Below are 16,010 nucleotides of genomic sequence, written 5' to 3'. Positions count from 1 at the left end.
GTTGATTTGCACTATATGAGATACAATTGCCTTGACAAGGTCAACCGGACGTCAGTTATTGGGTGAAGGTCAAGGTCACTCGGGTCAAATCTGAAATTGCATTAGCCCCGACTGCTAACTGTGTTCATGCTATGCTAACATATATGGCCCCGTGTCCATATCGGTTTTTATTTCTTTGAGTAGTGTCTTTTTTGATTGCTCTAAATAAGAACAAAGTGTATATGGCCACATGCAGCCACACAGAGAAAAAGTGATCTGCTTTTTTATGTGGCAACTATGTTGCATTTTAATTTGAAAATATCTGAACTTTTCAGAAAGGCAGTGTGATGTCACTGCAGCACCTTTTTAGGTAACCAATCAGATGGAGCAAAAACCTTTTGTCCTCACAGAAGGAACGAAGTCAGCTGATTTATCACACAAAATCTATCACAATAAAGACAAAAAAAACTAATCTGTGATAACAGATTGGACAGGCACTGTGTGCCTGCTGAGGGTGAGTACTTTTTATCACTAGTTGTTAGCTGGTTTATTGTTGTCTTTTAAACAAATCCCAGATTTTTGCAGATTTTTTGAAAACACTGAAACCACTGGGATGAAGTACTTCTATATGCTCTCTCTGTGCTTTTGTGCTAGAAAAAAAACACTGTGCAGACACGAGGCCTGATCCTGTTCAAGACTTCTACAACTGTTATCTAGTCAGATTAAAATTTGTGTTTTGTTATTTTGTGAGGGTTTCAAACATGATTGCTCAGAATTTTTTAAATATTAAATGAGTTTTTGCCTGAACTCTAATGAAATAGAGCCTTTGTTTGTGGGGGGTTGATGCAGTGTCTGTGGTTAGGCCCCTGCCAGCAATCTGCAGCTCTTTCCTGAAGTAACACTCTTGTTGCACATGCATGCAGACGCACAAATCGCGAACACACCGCACGAATATGACGTGAAATTGAATGATGAAATTCAAGCAGGCTAAATGAAAGAGGAGCAGCTGCGTAGGTACGAGCACACGGTCCCGCTGCAGGCTCGCATGTTCAAAGGTGAGGCCTTGGGTGGTGGAGGAGAAGGTTCTCTTACCTCCCCTAAGTGTAGGGGAGGATAAAAGTCAGCTGGAATGACCTTGTTATAATGAAGGCCTCGCTGATTTCCATGATTTTCTTGCTTTCATGCGGCGGACGTGCTGTGGGAGGGGCAGACGGGGTGAAGTTGAGGCCATTTTTTGTTTTGCTAAACATTAGCAGCCAACAAACGTTAACCCAGAATTGAACGCACGCTCACGCTCTCATGTTCGAAACATTATGCAAAAAGATTCCTATCAGCAGCCAAACTGAAACACACTGGTCTGTGCTTGTTGTTTTAGGTGACCCATTTACGTGGCATTTCCTCAAATCACTGAGCGATTTACAAAGTGATGTCATGCTTGTTTGTTTTCATCTTGAAAGCAAAGGCGGCGTGTTGTCTCAGCGTGTTGTCTCGGCCTAACGCGGCAAACCAAAAGCCTTCAAAAGAGCTTTTCCACTTGGAGCTGATGCACCGCCGTGGCCGACCCCAAAATCTGATTAGACTGCAGTAAACACAACAACAGCAAACAATAAACAACGGGTAATTGGTGTGATTGTCTGTTCCGACAAAATGACGCTTGATTTGCTGTGAATTGTGGCTGTTAATGTTTGCAGCTCTCTGAGGATATCAAAAAGCTCTCGCTCTCATCTTGAAGGGCCCGTCTGATTAAAGGAGGGAGATGTAAAAGTGATGCACGGTAACTGGCGTGAACTCGCCTCTAATTCCTGCTGATTGCACCGAGTGAACAGTCTGTGTGTTTCTGCAGGGGAAAGGGTGCAATCCTGGAACCTTCCAGGTGGAGTGCGCCCTCTAGAGGCAATTTTTCTGCACTCCATGCAGGGTCAGTGCCAGACGACATATTGCTTTAAAATTAACGTGAATTCAACAATTAAGCATTTAATTTAAAAACAATAACAACAAAGAATCAGTCTATGGTTTAATAAGATTTTTTTTTTTTTTTTACATATTTTCTATAAATATGAGTGCATTTACGGCTAATTTTATTTGCCCTTAAAGGGGTCATATTGTATGAAAACAACTTTGATTTACTTTCTCCTTTTATGGTTGAAGAATCTTCAGAGACTATGAATTTGCATATTAGAGTGCTCTTGTTATAATTCAATTCAATTCAATAATCAAAACCTAGACACAAAACAAGTCATTGTAGGGTTCCATCACATAAGTCCATGTCTCGAGACACGCCCACTGAGCACCCACATACCAACCCCTCCAAAAGAGAAAGCCTGTAGCAAACTGCAGATTATTTCCATTTAAAGTTACAGGCATAGAAATGGAACATTTCTTAGAAGGCAAATGAACACATTTTTTTATTTTTTAGGATGCATCGCCTCAGTCTATGATACTTTGTGGCAACAATCTTTGAAACCTGAGTTTACAAAACATGGCGACTTAGTTTCCTGAAAAAGTGCAATTTCTGACCCCTTCAAAGCAGCTCTCACATGTGCAACAAAAAGCCTGCTTTACTTGGGATAAACATAACTGTAATAACTGCAACTTTCATGTCGCAGATAATCATTTTAGTCGCAGTAGGAGTTAGGCTATTGCGTTTGAGTTTTAGAAATGTTCACCATAATTTTAATATCAGACTTAACTTGGTTTTCACTTTTGTGAAGACTGCAAAGGTTCTGGTAGTGCTGGTTACTTTGTGGATGCATTTATATAATGGAAAAAGATGAGGTCCGATGACTGTTCCATGTGGTACACCTCTAAGGACAGGAACCAAATTTTTCTACAAAATTTTGTCATAATTTATTGATTTCTTTTGTTTTTTTAAATATCTTGCAGATTAACACACAAACATGTCTACAGACAATATCAGGTGAGCGCACGCTTTCAATCATTGTTACTAATATTTTATTATTGACAAATTTATGTAAGGGCTGGCTGAATTAATTAAAGGTGAATTATAGGTTTTTTTCAAATAGGGTTCTATATTTAGATGTTTTAGGGTTTATCTTTTCACTCTAGAGAAAAAAAAGAAAAAAGATTTTAATCAGTCCAGCAGGTTTTCATCCAGGATGTCTCTGTACACTGCTGCATTCATCTTTCCCTCAATCCTCCTGCTGCTGAAAAATATCCCCACAGCATGATGCTGCCACCACCACGCTTCACTGCGGGGATGGTGCCTGGTTTCCTCCAAACATAATGCCTGGCATTCACACCAAACAGTTCAATCTTTGTCACCTCAGACCAGAGAACTTTGTTTCTCATGGTGTGAGAGTCCTTCAGGTGACTTTTGACAAACTCCAGGTGGGCTGTCATGTGCCTTTTACTAAGGAGTGGCTTCCATCTGGCCACTCTACCATACAGGCCTGATTGGTGGATTGCTGCAGAGAAGATTGTCCTTCTGGAAGGTTCTCCTCTCTCTACAGAAGAATGCTGGAGATCTGACAGAGTGACCATCAGGTTCTTGGTCACCTCCCTGACTAAGGCCCTTCTCCCACACCCGATTGCTCAGTTTAGACGGGCAGCCAGCTCTAGGAAGAGTCCTGGTGGATCTGAACTTCTTCCATTTACAGATGATGGAGGCCACTGTCCTCATTGGGACCTTCAAAGCAGCAGAAATGTTTCTGTACCCTTCTCCAGATTTGTGCCTCGACACAATCCTGTCTCGGAGGTCTAGAGACAATTCCTTTGACTTCATGCTTGGTTTGTGCTCTAACATGGACTGTCAACTGTGGGACCTTATATGTAGACAGGTGTGTTTGTCTTTCCAAATCATGTCCAATCAACTGAATTTACCCCAGGTGGACTCCAATTAAGCTGTAGAAACATCTCAAAGATAATCAGTGGAAACAGGATGCACCTGAGCTCAATTTTTAGCTAAATGGCAAAGGCTGTGAATACTTATGTACACGTGATTTCTTAGTTTTTTTTAAATGATTATTGTTTTTAAAAAATTTGCACAAAAAAAACTTTTTTCACATTGTCATTATGGGGTGTTGTGTGCAGAATTTTGAAATAAAGCTGTAACATAACAAAAATGTGGAAAAGCACTGTGAATACTTTCCAGATGCACTGTAGGTAGCTCAGGTAGTGTTTCAGCCTGACTGAAGTTGTAAAAAAGTTAACTAACCCTGAAAGGCGATGGCCATATTTTGCCCCCAAGTTACCAGTTGTGCATTTTTACTAGTTTTGGGGGAAAGTTGATATCACTGTTGAAGAATTTACTCTAAGGCACCATATTTATACAATATGTGAGGCTTTTTGTCTGGTGTGTTCTCAAACAGGTTTTCCTGCTAAGCTCTCCAGTTCAATACGTACGGCTAAGCTTGCTTTCATTAAAACGTGATGAGAGAGAAATCCTCGATAGGCAAAGGCATTGTTTCTCTTTTATAGTCATCTCTGATGGATGGAGCAAACTTCAGAGCGTAACTGATGTCTCTAATAAAAGAACTCTCCTCCTCCGCAGCTCCGTTTCACAAAGCGTATTAGGAATCTAAATGTTGACTGAAGACGGTTTGATTCCCTCACTGTGATTTTTTCTTAAGGAGTAAAACCAGCGCATCGTGCTTACAGTGTCGCCATGAAAGAGCCGCGAGAAGGCTCATCACTTCCCAGGGCCTTTTTAGAAGGCGGAACGTGAGGTTCAGCATTTCATACCACAGTTCATTTGAAGGCCATATCAAATACAAAATGTTTAAGACCCAGATGAAAGTGATTCCTCGTGCAAAAACTCAGATACAGCAGCATTCTTAGAAAATTGCTGCTTGATAGTAGCAGTTATTTCAGTAATTTCTGGCTATTATTGGAAACCATTCTTTCTTTTTAGCTTTGGAAGACATGTGCAGATGGTCAGGGGCAAAAAGTAGATACAGAACAAAAAGAACACCTCTAAATGACATTTCTGGGTCACTGTAGAGGATCAGCTGTGGCAACTCAAATCATCTGAGATATCACTCATACATTATCCTGATTTTCCAACAATTCATGGTTTGGTCTCTGAAAAAAAATTACTAAAATATAATAATAAAATATTTATTTTTTCTATCCTTCCTCTCTATCACACACATGTACTCCCTCTTGCTCCTAATGACTTTCATTCCCCTTCTCTCCGGAGCATATCTCCACCACTCCAGAATCAACCTGCTCTCTACTCTCACTTCAAATCACAATCTCATCAGTCCAAAATCAAAACATCTTTTATTTACAAATTTGCCATTTTCCTTAAAGATATACTTGATCAATTTATCAAATTACCATTATACATAAGGAATTATAATTTAAAGCATAAATACTCTTCACCTTTTAAATAATGGGGGAATGCTCTGAGGGCAGATTTTTTTTTAAGACATTCATTGTTATTTATTTAGTTGTTTTTTGTTTTGGTTTGGTTTTTTGTAAAGAAAATTTGAACTAATGCTTTTCTACATTTTAAAGAGGCCATATGTAATATTTTCATTTTTTTTTTACTGTATTTCCATAAAAATTTAGCTAATTTAGAAACTCAGTATCTGTGTTTGTTTTTGTCACCAGTCTACTGTAAATGGGATAGCTGAATAATACTGAATAATAGCAATTATTCAGTACTTGATATTTTATATTTTACAATGTTTAATTAGAACTACCAATAACATTGTGTCTGTTTGAACTTGGATCACTCAAAAAATAAAGAACTAATAATCACAAAATTTGGTGAAAAGGTTACATATGGCCTAAACTAGACACCATAATTTTTTCAGGGCAGCTCCATTAAACTAAAAATGTTTGGGGTTTTTTGTTTTTGTCAGCAGCAGCTGAATGTAATTAATAAAGTAACTCATAATCTAACTTGGTTATTTTTAAGATATAGTACTCAGAAAAGTAACTATTAGTTACTTTGCTGATTAGTTACTTTGCTGATTGCTCAATCTTAAGAGTAACCAAGTTAGATTACTAGTTACCTTATTAGTTACGTTACTTATTAGTTGCAAGTTTTTGGCAGCTTCTAATAAAGTAATTCCATAAAGCTGCTAATGAAGTAACTGCATAAAGTAACTATCAAGCAACTAAAAAAGTAACTAAAAAAGTAACTTTTCAAAGTTACAACACTGGACTGTCTCCCGGGATACTGCTTTTCACTACACGCTACACGTGTCCAATATTTGTTCTAACTTTCAGAGAATTTTCCACAATCATCTGCTAAGCCTTCATTGTGCACTTGCATGAAATTTATATTTGTTATATGCATGGACACCACCATGGAACCATAGGCCAGTCTCAGGAGTGGTGGGCGGAGCTCTTGGCTTGTTCTACTCTTGAATTTTCTTAATGGCGGAGGAATAGATATACATTCACACCTTTTTCACCAGTCTAGTAAAAGAGTGAGAAACAATCATGGAATATCTTATCTTAATACGGGCGGGGGGGGGGGGGGGGGGGGTGATGGTCTGGTGGTTAAGTGTGGGTCTTGAGACCAGAGGATCCTCAGTTCAAATCCCAGCCTGACTGAAAAATCACTAAGGATCCTTGGGCAAGGTCCTTAATCCCCTAGTTGCTCCTTGTATTCAGGGTTTTCGTGTATCCCATAATCCCTTTCGCGCCACAGAGTCACTGCTGTCAAAACAACACAGAGAATCCACATGATGACAAATGGAAATGAATATCATACTACAAAAATGTAATTTTTTTATGCTTTTCATCACATTAATAACAGACTGCTGCATGATACCCTGAAAACTTGCTAAAACAATTATAACAAATAATCCGTGTCTGCTATGTTTAATCTGCGTGGAATTTAATAAACACAAACCGAATTTCAGACATATTATATATATTAGTCTGGAACAAAGAGGACAAACAGTGTTGTAAAGGACAATCATCAAGACGTTAAAGAGCAAACTTCACTTTCTCCCAGAACGACATGATCAGGAAGCGAGCAAAGCTCACAGCAGCTCCCATTGAAAATAATGGAGAGACAGCCTGTGATTCTCGCATGTTTACATAAAATAAACGCAATAACAATGTCTATAAACCCAGAGAATAAATTCATGAGAGCTTTAGGCACAATATAAAAACAGTTTTATGTTGCAATGTTAATAGTGTTGTCCGTGTGCAGCAGTTAAAGTGCAGCGTGATCAGAGCGTCTCAATGCAGTTCTCAATGTTACTGAGATCTCGCAGCGCGGCGACCTCTCCGAGGTTTTGCGGGATTTGAAACCTGAAAAGGGTGAATGGCAGCACCCTCACATCAAGGTGAATGGGAGGCATTATTGTAAAGTCTGATGCAGGTGGGAAAGCGCTGTATAAATGCAGGCCATTTGATTTGGTTAAAATACAAGAAAGTATATTTCAAAATTAGAATTCCACTTGTATTTGTTCGGGGCCCTCTAGTGGTTGGCCATTACTGACTTTTATTAAACTTCTCTATTTTGAGTATTTTTCCTCTTTGTCAAAAATCTGACAATATTAATGCCGAAGCATGTTTTGGAATATTTGACACAAGTATTGAATATGTTTATTCAACAATCAGATTTTCCAAAGTTTCATTTTATCTTGCATAAACCTTTTAATAAATCACAGTCTGTTTATTACCTGTTACGGTGTTTGCACGGACTGCAGTGCGGTCCAGATTACTCTCTACAGCGCAGAGCTGCAACACACGTTTCACTTTATTCAGGCTCCTTATTAGAGCAGATTGCTTATTGCTGACTTCACAGAGCATCTATGTAGCGTAGCTGACAGCAGTGAAGCCGAGCTGCACACACGAACGCTTTCCCGCGCTAACCAGCCGTCCCCCTGTGGTTTCAGACACGGCCAAACCTTTGAAATGTCCTTCAAGGCATTTTTATAAAATAAAAAAAATACACAACAACATGCACACTGCTTTGGGTAAAATCCTATTTGTACACTGTAATTACTCTTTGAAAAGTTGCAAAGTTTAAAGTTTCGAGACCCTTGCTTTTTCTTTTCTCATTTCGGATATTGATTAGGCCGTGAAATACGTGAAATCTCGGCTCGCCGTTCCAAAGAACAAAGAGCTTTGTGATTATGTTCTGCGCCTCAGACAACTTTGAATGTTTCAGATTTTACTTACTGGTGTTATCAAGGGAAGCAATCATGAAAATATTTTTCACAACCACGCAACCGCTGGTAATTTGCTCTTAACAAAAAGGGCTACAGGCGCTTCGAGCACATGTAGAGGGCAATGGTTTTCATGTACCAAAATAAAAAATAATGGAACTTAACACTGCTGCTAGACAGATGTTTTCCAAGTGTAGACCAATTTTGTTGTTTTGTTACTTTTAAAAGCCGTAAGAAAAAGTTTTTTGTTTTTCGACTTGACATATTTGTTTTTAAAAATATGATCTGTTAAGTGAAAACCAATGCTTTTCCCAGCTGAAATACATCAACGGACCCAAACAACAGTGAGCACACTGTTGGCATCTTTGTGGATTTTGAATTGTTCATTCATAATAAAAACATTATCTGGAAAATATTCAAGCATGACGATTAAACATGTTTTGTGTTTTAAAGTGTTTATTTATATATTTGAAGATATTAGTGGCTGATAGATAGATAGATAGATAGATAGATAGATAGATAGATAGATAGATAGATAGATAGATAGATAGATAGATAGATAGATAGATAGATAGATAGATAGATAGATAGATAGATAGATAGATAGATAGATAGATAGATAGATAGAACTCCAATTCCAATGAAGTTGGGACGCTGTGTAAAATGTAAATAAAAACAGAATACAATGATTTGCAAATCCTCTTCAACATATATTGAATTGAATACACCACAAAGACAAGATATTTAATGTTCAAACTGATAAACTTTGTTTTTGTGCAAATATTTGCTGATTTTGAAATGGATGCCTGCAACACATTTCAAAAAAGCTGGGACAGTGGTATGTTTAACACTGTGTGTTACATCACCTTTCCTTCTAACAACACTCAATAAGCATTTGGGAACTGAGGACACTAATTGTTGAAGCTTTGTAGGTGGAATTCTTTCCCATTCTTGCTTGATGTATGACTTCAGTTGTTCAACAGTCCGGGGTCTCTGTTGTCATATTTTGCGCTTCATAATGTGCCACACATTTTCAATGGGCAACAGGTCTGGACTGCAGGCAGGCCAGTCTAGTACCCGCACTCTTTTACTACAAAGCCACACTGTTGTAACACGCGAAGAATGTGGCTTGGCATTGTCTTGCTGAAATAAGCAGGGACGTCCCTGAAAAAGATGTTGCTTGGATGGCAGCATGTGTTGCTCCAAAACCTGGTTTTACCTTTCAGCATTGATGGTGCCATCACAGATGTGTAAGTTGTCCATGCCATGGGCACTAACACACCCCCATACCATCACAGATGCTGGCTTTTGAACGTTGCACTGGTAACAATCTGGATGGTCTTTTTTCTCTTTTGTCTGGAGGGCATGACGTCCATGATTTCCAAAAACAATTTGAAATGTGGACTCATCAGACCACAGCACACTTTTCCACTTTGCGTCTGTCCATTTCAATTGAGCTCAGGCCCAGAGAAGGCGGCGGTGTTTCTGGATGTTGTTGATGTGTGGCTTTTGCTTTGCATGGTAGAGTTTTAACTTGCACTTGTAGATGTAGCGACAAACTGTGTTAACAGACAATGGTTTTCTGAAGTGTTCCTGAACCCATGCTGTAAGATCCTTTACACAATGATGTCGGTTTTTAATGCAGTGCCGCCTGACGGATCGAAGGTCACGGGCATTCAGCATTGGGTTTCGGCCTTGCCGCTTAATGTGTAGAAAGTTCTCCAGATTCTCTGAATCTTCTGATCATATTATGGACTGTAGATGATGGAATCCCTAAATTCCTTGCAATTGAACGTTGAAAAACATTGTTCTTAAACTGTTGGACTATTTTTTCACACAGTTGTTCACAAAGTGGTGATCCTCGCCCCATCTTTGCTTGTGAACAGTTGAGCCTTTTGGGGATGTTCCTTTTATACTCAGCCATGACACTCACAATTAGTGTCCTCACTTCCCAAACGCTTACTGAGTGTTGTTAGAAGGAAAGGTGATGTAACACAGTGGTAAACATACCACTGTCCCAGCTTTTTTGAAATGTGTTGCAGGCAAAAAACAATAAAGTTTATCAGTTTGAACATTAAATATCTTGTCTTTGTGGTGTATTCAATTGAATATAGGTTGAAGAGGATCTGCAAATCATTGTATTTTGTTTTTATTTACATTTCACACAATGTCCCAACTTCATTGGAATTGGGGTTATAGATAGACAGATAGATAGCTGATCATTCACTCACTGTATTTTACAGAGTTGAGTCTATGGTATACCTTGAGCAGGTACCAACTGGAAGAAGGTCCTGTTCTTCCTGTTGCCAGATCTAGACCTAGTGGGTTGGCTCCAATTTCTAAAAAGTCTAAAGTGGCTTTGTGATCAAAACATACACCATACTCAGACCAATGTTTGTCTAATCGTCTCTCGAATGCTGGAACACTGGGAGCCTCGATGACCTGTGCAGGTGTGACGGAGGTCGGCAGGAATCACTGTGCATGTGGGCAGTCAATAGACCTCACTCCCACGACAGCTAAAGGATTCTTTGGCCACTCAGGCCAGAACCCGGGTTTTAACCGACTGGACTAAGTGTCCGCCTCCCATCCTGGTGATTGTGAGTTTGTGTCCCGAGGGGAGTGAGTGGGAGGAGTCACAAACACACCACAGATGAGAGAGAGTACAGCTGTTACATGGGCAGACTGTTCCATATGTTGTTGGCACAGTGTGTGAAGCTAATCAAGCGGTATCTATTGCCACCAGGCTTTTCCAACTTGAGCTGGTGCCCTCTGGTTTTCTTGGTAATATCCAGATGCACTTTAGCATCCTTAGTACATCAGTGAGATGAGGAGTTGGGAGACAATATGCAGACCTGGGTTCAATTCCTGGTCATGCTACCCATGTCCTTGGACAAGACATTTCATCTACATCAGGGGTGGGTAACTTGTTCCAGAAAGGGCCAAGAGGGTGCAGGTTTTCTTTGCAGCCACTGACTCCACCAGGTGATTTCACTGATTTATATAATTTTGAGCAGATGGAATCAGTTAATCATTGAAATCACCTGGTGGAGTCAGTGGCTGCAAAGAAAACCTGCACCCTCTTGGCCCTTTCTGGAACAAGTTACCCACCCCTGATCTACATTATCTCAGTTCAAGTATGGGTACATGCACTAGTGCAGCACTTTGTCGCATCCACAACTCCATGGAACCACTTTGGGTCCTGGATGGCAATCATTCAGGGAGACCACCAGCCCATTCCCACATCATTATCACAGTCCAGCCAGCAGTAAATGGATACCAACCTTGGCTCAGGAAGTAAACTGTGATGGGCTCTCGTCCTCTCCGAGGGGAAACATGGACTCTCATCAGTTTCACATTACAGAATATGTGGATAAGCAGCGACACCGACAGGCCTCATGGTCTACACTTGTTCTTCTTCTTTGTACATGTGGAAAATGATAACATTATTAGGTTTATACAAGCATAAGTGGAAAATTAATAAAAAACTCAAATTGCTCAAATACAACAACCCTGAAAACTAAGATATCTCCATTTTCATTTTGGGTCTGTTTTAAGAAACGCTAGACAATTTGTCTCATATTATTCAAATTGATTGACTGATTGATTTTTATTTGGCAATGAAATATACAAATAAAGCAAGTTGCCTGTAATAAAATATTACTGAGGATAACACAAAAAGTAGCCGGCACTTATTTTCATTGTGGTCTTCTGAAGATGAGTAGCAGACTAATAGATTCATTTGCTAATAAATTAGACTAAAGTTACTGATATAAAAAATAAAAAAAAAAACTATAAAATATAATCAAATACAATATTTAACAGGAAGTTAGTCCAGCATTATTGAAATACATGAAATACACAACAATAAAATACAATATAAAAAACTATAATATAAACATTTATCACTGAGGTTCGCGGAAATTCTATGCAAATGTAGATATATTTTGACAAAAATAAAATAGAAGAACAATTTTGTTTTCGTCTGCCACTACCGGAAGTCAAAGATCAAAGTGAACCGTGTGTGTTTCAGTAAAAATTGTCCGAAGTATTCGACACCTGCTTCGAATCGAAGTTCTGTTATCAGTGACAACATCACAGGTAAAAACACGAGTGCCGTCAAAATGTGAATAAAAGTACATTTGTAGTATTATTTCAGTATTTTTAGCGTTAGCGTCATGTGTAAGTACGCAGCTGGTGTTAGCTAGCTGAAGCTGTTAGCTCGTGGTGCTTTGAAGCAGCTGTTTTGCCGCTGCTCCTGATGATGGTGAGCTGCTCTTCTTTAACTTACAGCGACTTTTAATTATTGTTAAGATTCCTTCTTCGGCCTTAAAACAGCTGCTGTTACCGGTTCACGTTAACTGTGCTTTTGACAGTGCACGCTAGCATGAACAGCCGGTGTCAGCTTTTTGGTTTGACTCGATTTGATTTGATACTAAAGGCAACATGTGCAAAAATGTACATAAAGCAAAAACTGCTGAGGATAGTACAAGAAAGCATAAAACACTTATTTCCACTGTGGTCCTCGGAAGGGGAAAAGGGCATACAAAAAAAGACAGGTCTTTTAAATGTAGTCATTCTCCAAAGCAAAACTGTGTAATAAAACATAGTCTCAGATTACATAGAAACAGTCTATCAAAATGATTTTTAAAAAAATACATAAAATGCTCTTGATCACTGACTACAAGTTGAGATATGTAGGTTTCTTTAACAGCTTTCTTCAACGCAACTTTCATTATGAACAGTTTAATAGAATTGGGTAAGTCATTCCATAAGTACCTGTGTGATAAAACTGTTTTTGTTTGTTTTTTTTTATTAAAAGTACCAACATGATTGGTTTTAAAACAGCCCAAACTATTCATGGTACAATTAACTGAAGACCTCTCGAAGTTCGTATTACGGTGTGTTTGTACAGTACAGATGGTTGCCCAGTTCTGGATCACCTTTTTAAAGTCCCGCTATACAGAGCTATAATGCAACTGAATGTCTGTTAATTGTGTATTGTTGTATTGGGTATTTGGTTGTTATTTAGCTGAAAAAGTCTGGATGGAGTAACACTTCTACTTAAAGTGTGAAGCCACATTATATGTGGTGCAAAAATTTGCCAGAAATGGATCACTTTGCGCAGTTCTGGATCACGGCACTCTGTGTCACTTTGGGGTCATTCCTGGCATCTGGCTGGAGCCCTTCTAATGCAGAATGATACACACTGTACCCGAGAATGTGTTTTGGACACAAAATGATAGAAATTATACTTATTAAATGAGAATTGACTTCGTTTCGAAAGGCGCCGTTATATGGTTTTACGAGCAAAAAATGAAGTGTGGAGGTGAGATTTCTCTCGAATAAAAAGTGAAAGCCCCACATTCATGCCCATTCGTGATGTTGAGATGACCCCCAAAGTCCACATTACTCACAAGTACGGACACAAGGCTGCTGCTTCAGTGAGCCACAACCGGCAAATTTTCACGTCGGAGATAAATGCCCGCAGCAATTAAACAGCAAGACATAACACACTGACATTTTCTACACAAGTAAGTACGTACAAGGTCTGTTAGAAAACTATCCGACCTTTTTATTTTTTTCAAAAACCATATGGATTTGAATCACGTGTGATTGCATCAGCCAAGCTTGAACCTTCGTGCGCATGCGTGAGTTTTTTCACGCCTGTCGGTTGCGTCATTCGCCTGTGACCAGGCTTTGTGTGAGCAGTGGTCCACCCCTCTCGTCGGATTTTATTGCGAATAAAATGTCTGAACGATTTGGAGCTTTGCTGCATCAAATTTTTCCAGAAACTGTGAGAGTCCTCCAGGTGGACACCATTTGGAAAATTCAGATGGCTTTCAGGGACGATTTTATGGGGATTACACAGATTGAGTGCTCCAGCCGGTTTAAAGAGCACCCACAGCGGCTGAGAGCGCGGCGCGCTCCGAGTGCCGATTGACAGGCTCAAACCCCGCTGAAACAACCAGATCATTTCCAAAGTGAAGGCTTTGTTGATCTGGGATGTCGTCTGACTTCCACAGAAATGGCAGAAGACATGGACATCAGCACTTTTTCGGCACATTCCACTGTTACAGGAGATTTTGTCATGGAAAGAGAAGCGGAGGGATGTGCCACGGAGCCGCTCATGACGCGGGACAAGACCACCTCCGTGTTGGTCTCACAGGACGGCTTTCAGATGGCTTTCAGACGGCTTTCGGTGGCTTTTCAGTCGTGTGACTATCCGAGAAATTGTGGATGAGCTGGACATGCCAGAACATGTCCTGTGAGGCTTCATCACGGCGTTGCTTTGCGCCATGCGGCTCCATCCCGACGCACGAATTTCTCCGCTCCTATTTCCATGACAAAAACTCCTGTAACAGTGGAATGTGCCGTTCATTTCCAAACTGAACGCTGTGTTGATCCGGGACATCGTCTGACTACCACAGAAATTGCAGAAGATGTGGACATCAGCACTTTTTCGGCACATTGAGACAGACGTGTGGAGAACGTTTTTGTCATGGAAAGAGGAGCGGAGAAATTTGCGCGTCGGGACGGAGCTGCGTGGCGCAAAGCAACGCCGTGATGAAGCCTCACAGGACATGTTCTGGCATGTCCAGCTCATCCACAATTTCTCGGATAGTCACACGACTGAAAAGCCACCGAAAGCCGTCTGAAAGCCGTCCTGTGAGACCAACACGGAGGTGCTTTTGTCCTGCGTCATGAGCGGCTCCGTGGCGCATTCCTCCGCTTCTCTTTCCATGACAAAAACTCCTGTAACAGTGGAATGTGCCGAAAAAGTGCTGATGTCCACGTCTTCTGCCATTTCTGTGGAAGTCAGACGACGTCCCGGATCAACAAAGCCTTCACTTTGGAAATGATCTGGTCGTTTCAGCCTGTCGATCGGCGCTCGGAGTGCGGCGCGCTCTCAGCCACTGTGGGCGGTCTTTAAACCGGCTGGAGCACTCCTTAATCTGTGTAATCCCCATAAAATCGTCCCTGAAAGCCATCTGAATTTTCCGAATGGTGTCCACCTGGAGGTCTCTCACAGTTTCTGGAAAAATTTGATGCAGCAAAGCTCCAAATCGTTCAGACATTTTATTCGCAATAAAAATCCGACGAGAGGGGTGGACCACTGCTCATACAAAGCCTGCTCACAGGCGAATGACGCAACCGACAGGCGTGAAAAAACTCACGCATGCGCACGAAGGTTCAAGCTTGGCTGATACAATCACACGTGATTCAAATCCATATGGTTTTTGCAAAAAATAAAAAGGTTGGATAGTTTTCTAACAGACCTCGTATTTTCCCACTCTAGAACCAAAAACACTGAATGGCTAACTCACATTTGCTACGTTTTAGAGATCGTCACTTTCAAACTTGCAGGAAGTGAGTGAGAAAAAGTGTGCACACCACAGACACCGGGATGGTCTGGTCCTCTTAAACAACGAAGAGACGCTTATTAAACTGATTTCATTGTGTTCATCCAGAGGTGCCTTGAAGCTCTTCACATAAGGATCTTGTAGATATCTGTTAGGTGTTTGTAGAATTGTGTCATGTTACTTCTCAACCTTTTGTCCATTCTTTGAGAGTTTCATCTTGATAATCTTACTTTGTAAGGTTGGTTTTCCAACTGAGGCACTACTTTGGTTGAGTAGTATGTCTCTGAACCCTTTTAACTGTCTGTCTGTCTCTGTCTTCAGCTGGTGTTCCATATTCTGTACAATATCAGAACTTGACCTGGATCATATTGGAATTTTGATACGTTTAAGACTTCCAGAAAAGACAAGTTCAAAGCCATTGTGTGAATCTGGAAGTGGCCACAAATAATTCTATAAATTAGAATACATTGGAAATAGGAAGGTAACAGTTGCTTTCATTATCTATCAAATTTGTCAGTTATTTTCTTGATGAATGGATTAGTTGTTTGGTCCATAAAATGGTGAAAAATGC

General features: G+C 40.1%; 1 protein-coding gene across 2 annotated transcripts in view; it reads left to right on the top strand.

The window, feature by feature from the left end:
* The first annotated feature begins 415 nt into the window (after positions 1 to 415).
* Positions 416 to 16,010, top strand: part of ppp2r3b (protein phosphatase 2, regulatory subunit B'', beta) — a 66,548-nt gene continuing 50,953 nt past the window's right edge. Inside the window, exon 1 of one of the 2 annotated variants that reach the window (XM_034186353.1) lies at positions 416 to 493. The gene's annotated coding sequence lies outside the window, so the exon portion shown is untranslated. Of the gene's footprint in view, positions 494 to 12,079; positions 12,177 to 16,010 lie in introns of those variants that run through there. The other variant, XM_034186352.1, reaches the window with a different exon arrangement.

Source organism: Thalassophryne amazonica, chromosome 14 (assembly GCF_902500255.1).
Source record: "Thalassophryne amazonica chromosome 14, fThaAma1.1, whole genome shotgun sequence".
In the NCBI taxonomy this organism is placed as follows: domain Eukaryota; kingdom Metazoa; phylum Chordata; class Actinopteri; order Batrachoidiformes; family Batrachoididae; genus Thalassophryne; species Thalassophryne amazonica.
This window is presented reverse-complemented; position numbering and strand designations above follow the sequence as displayed.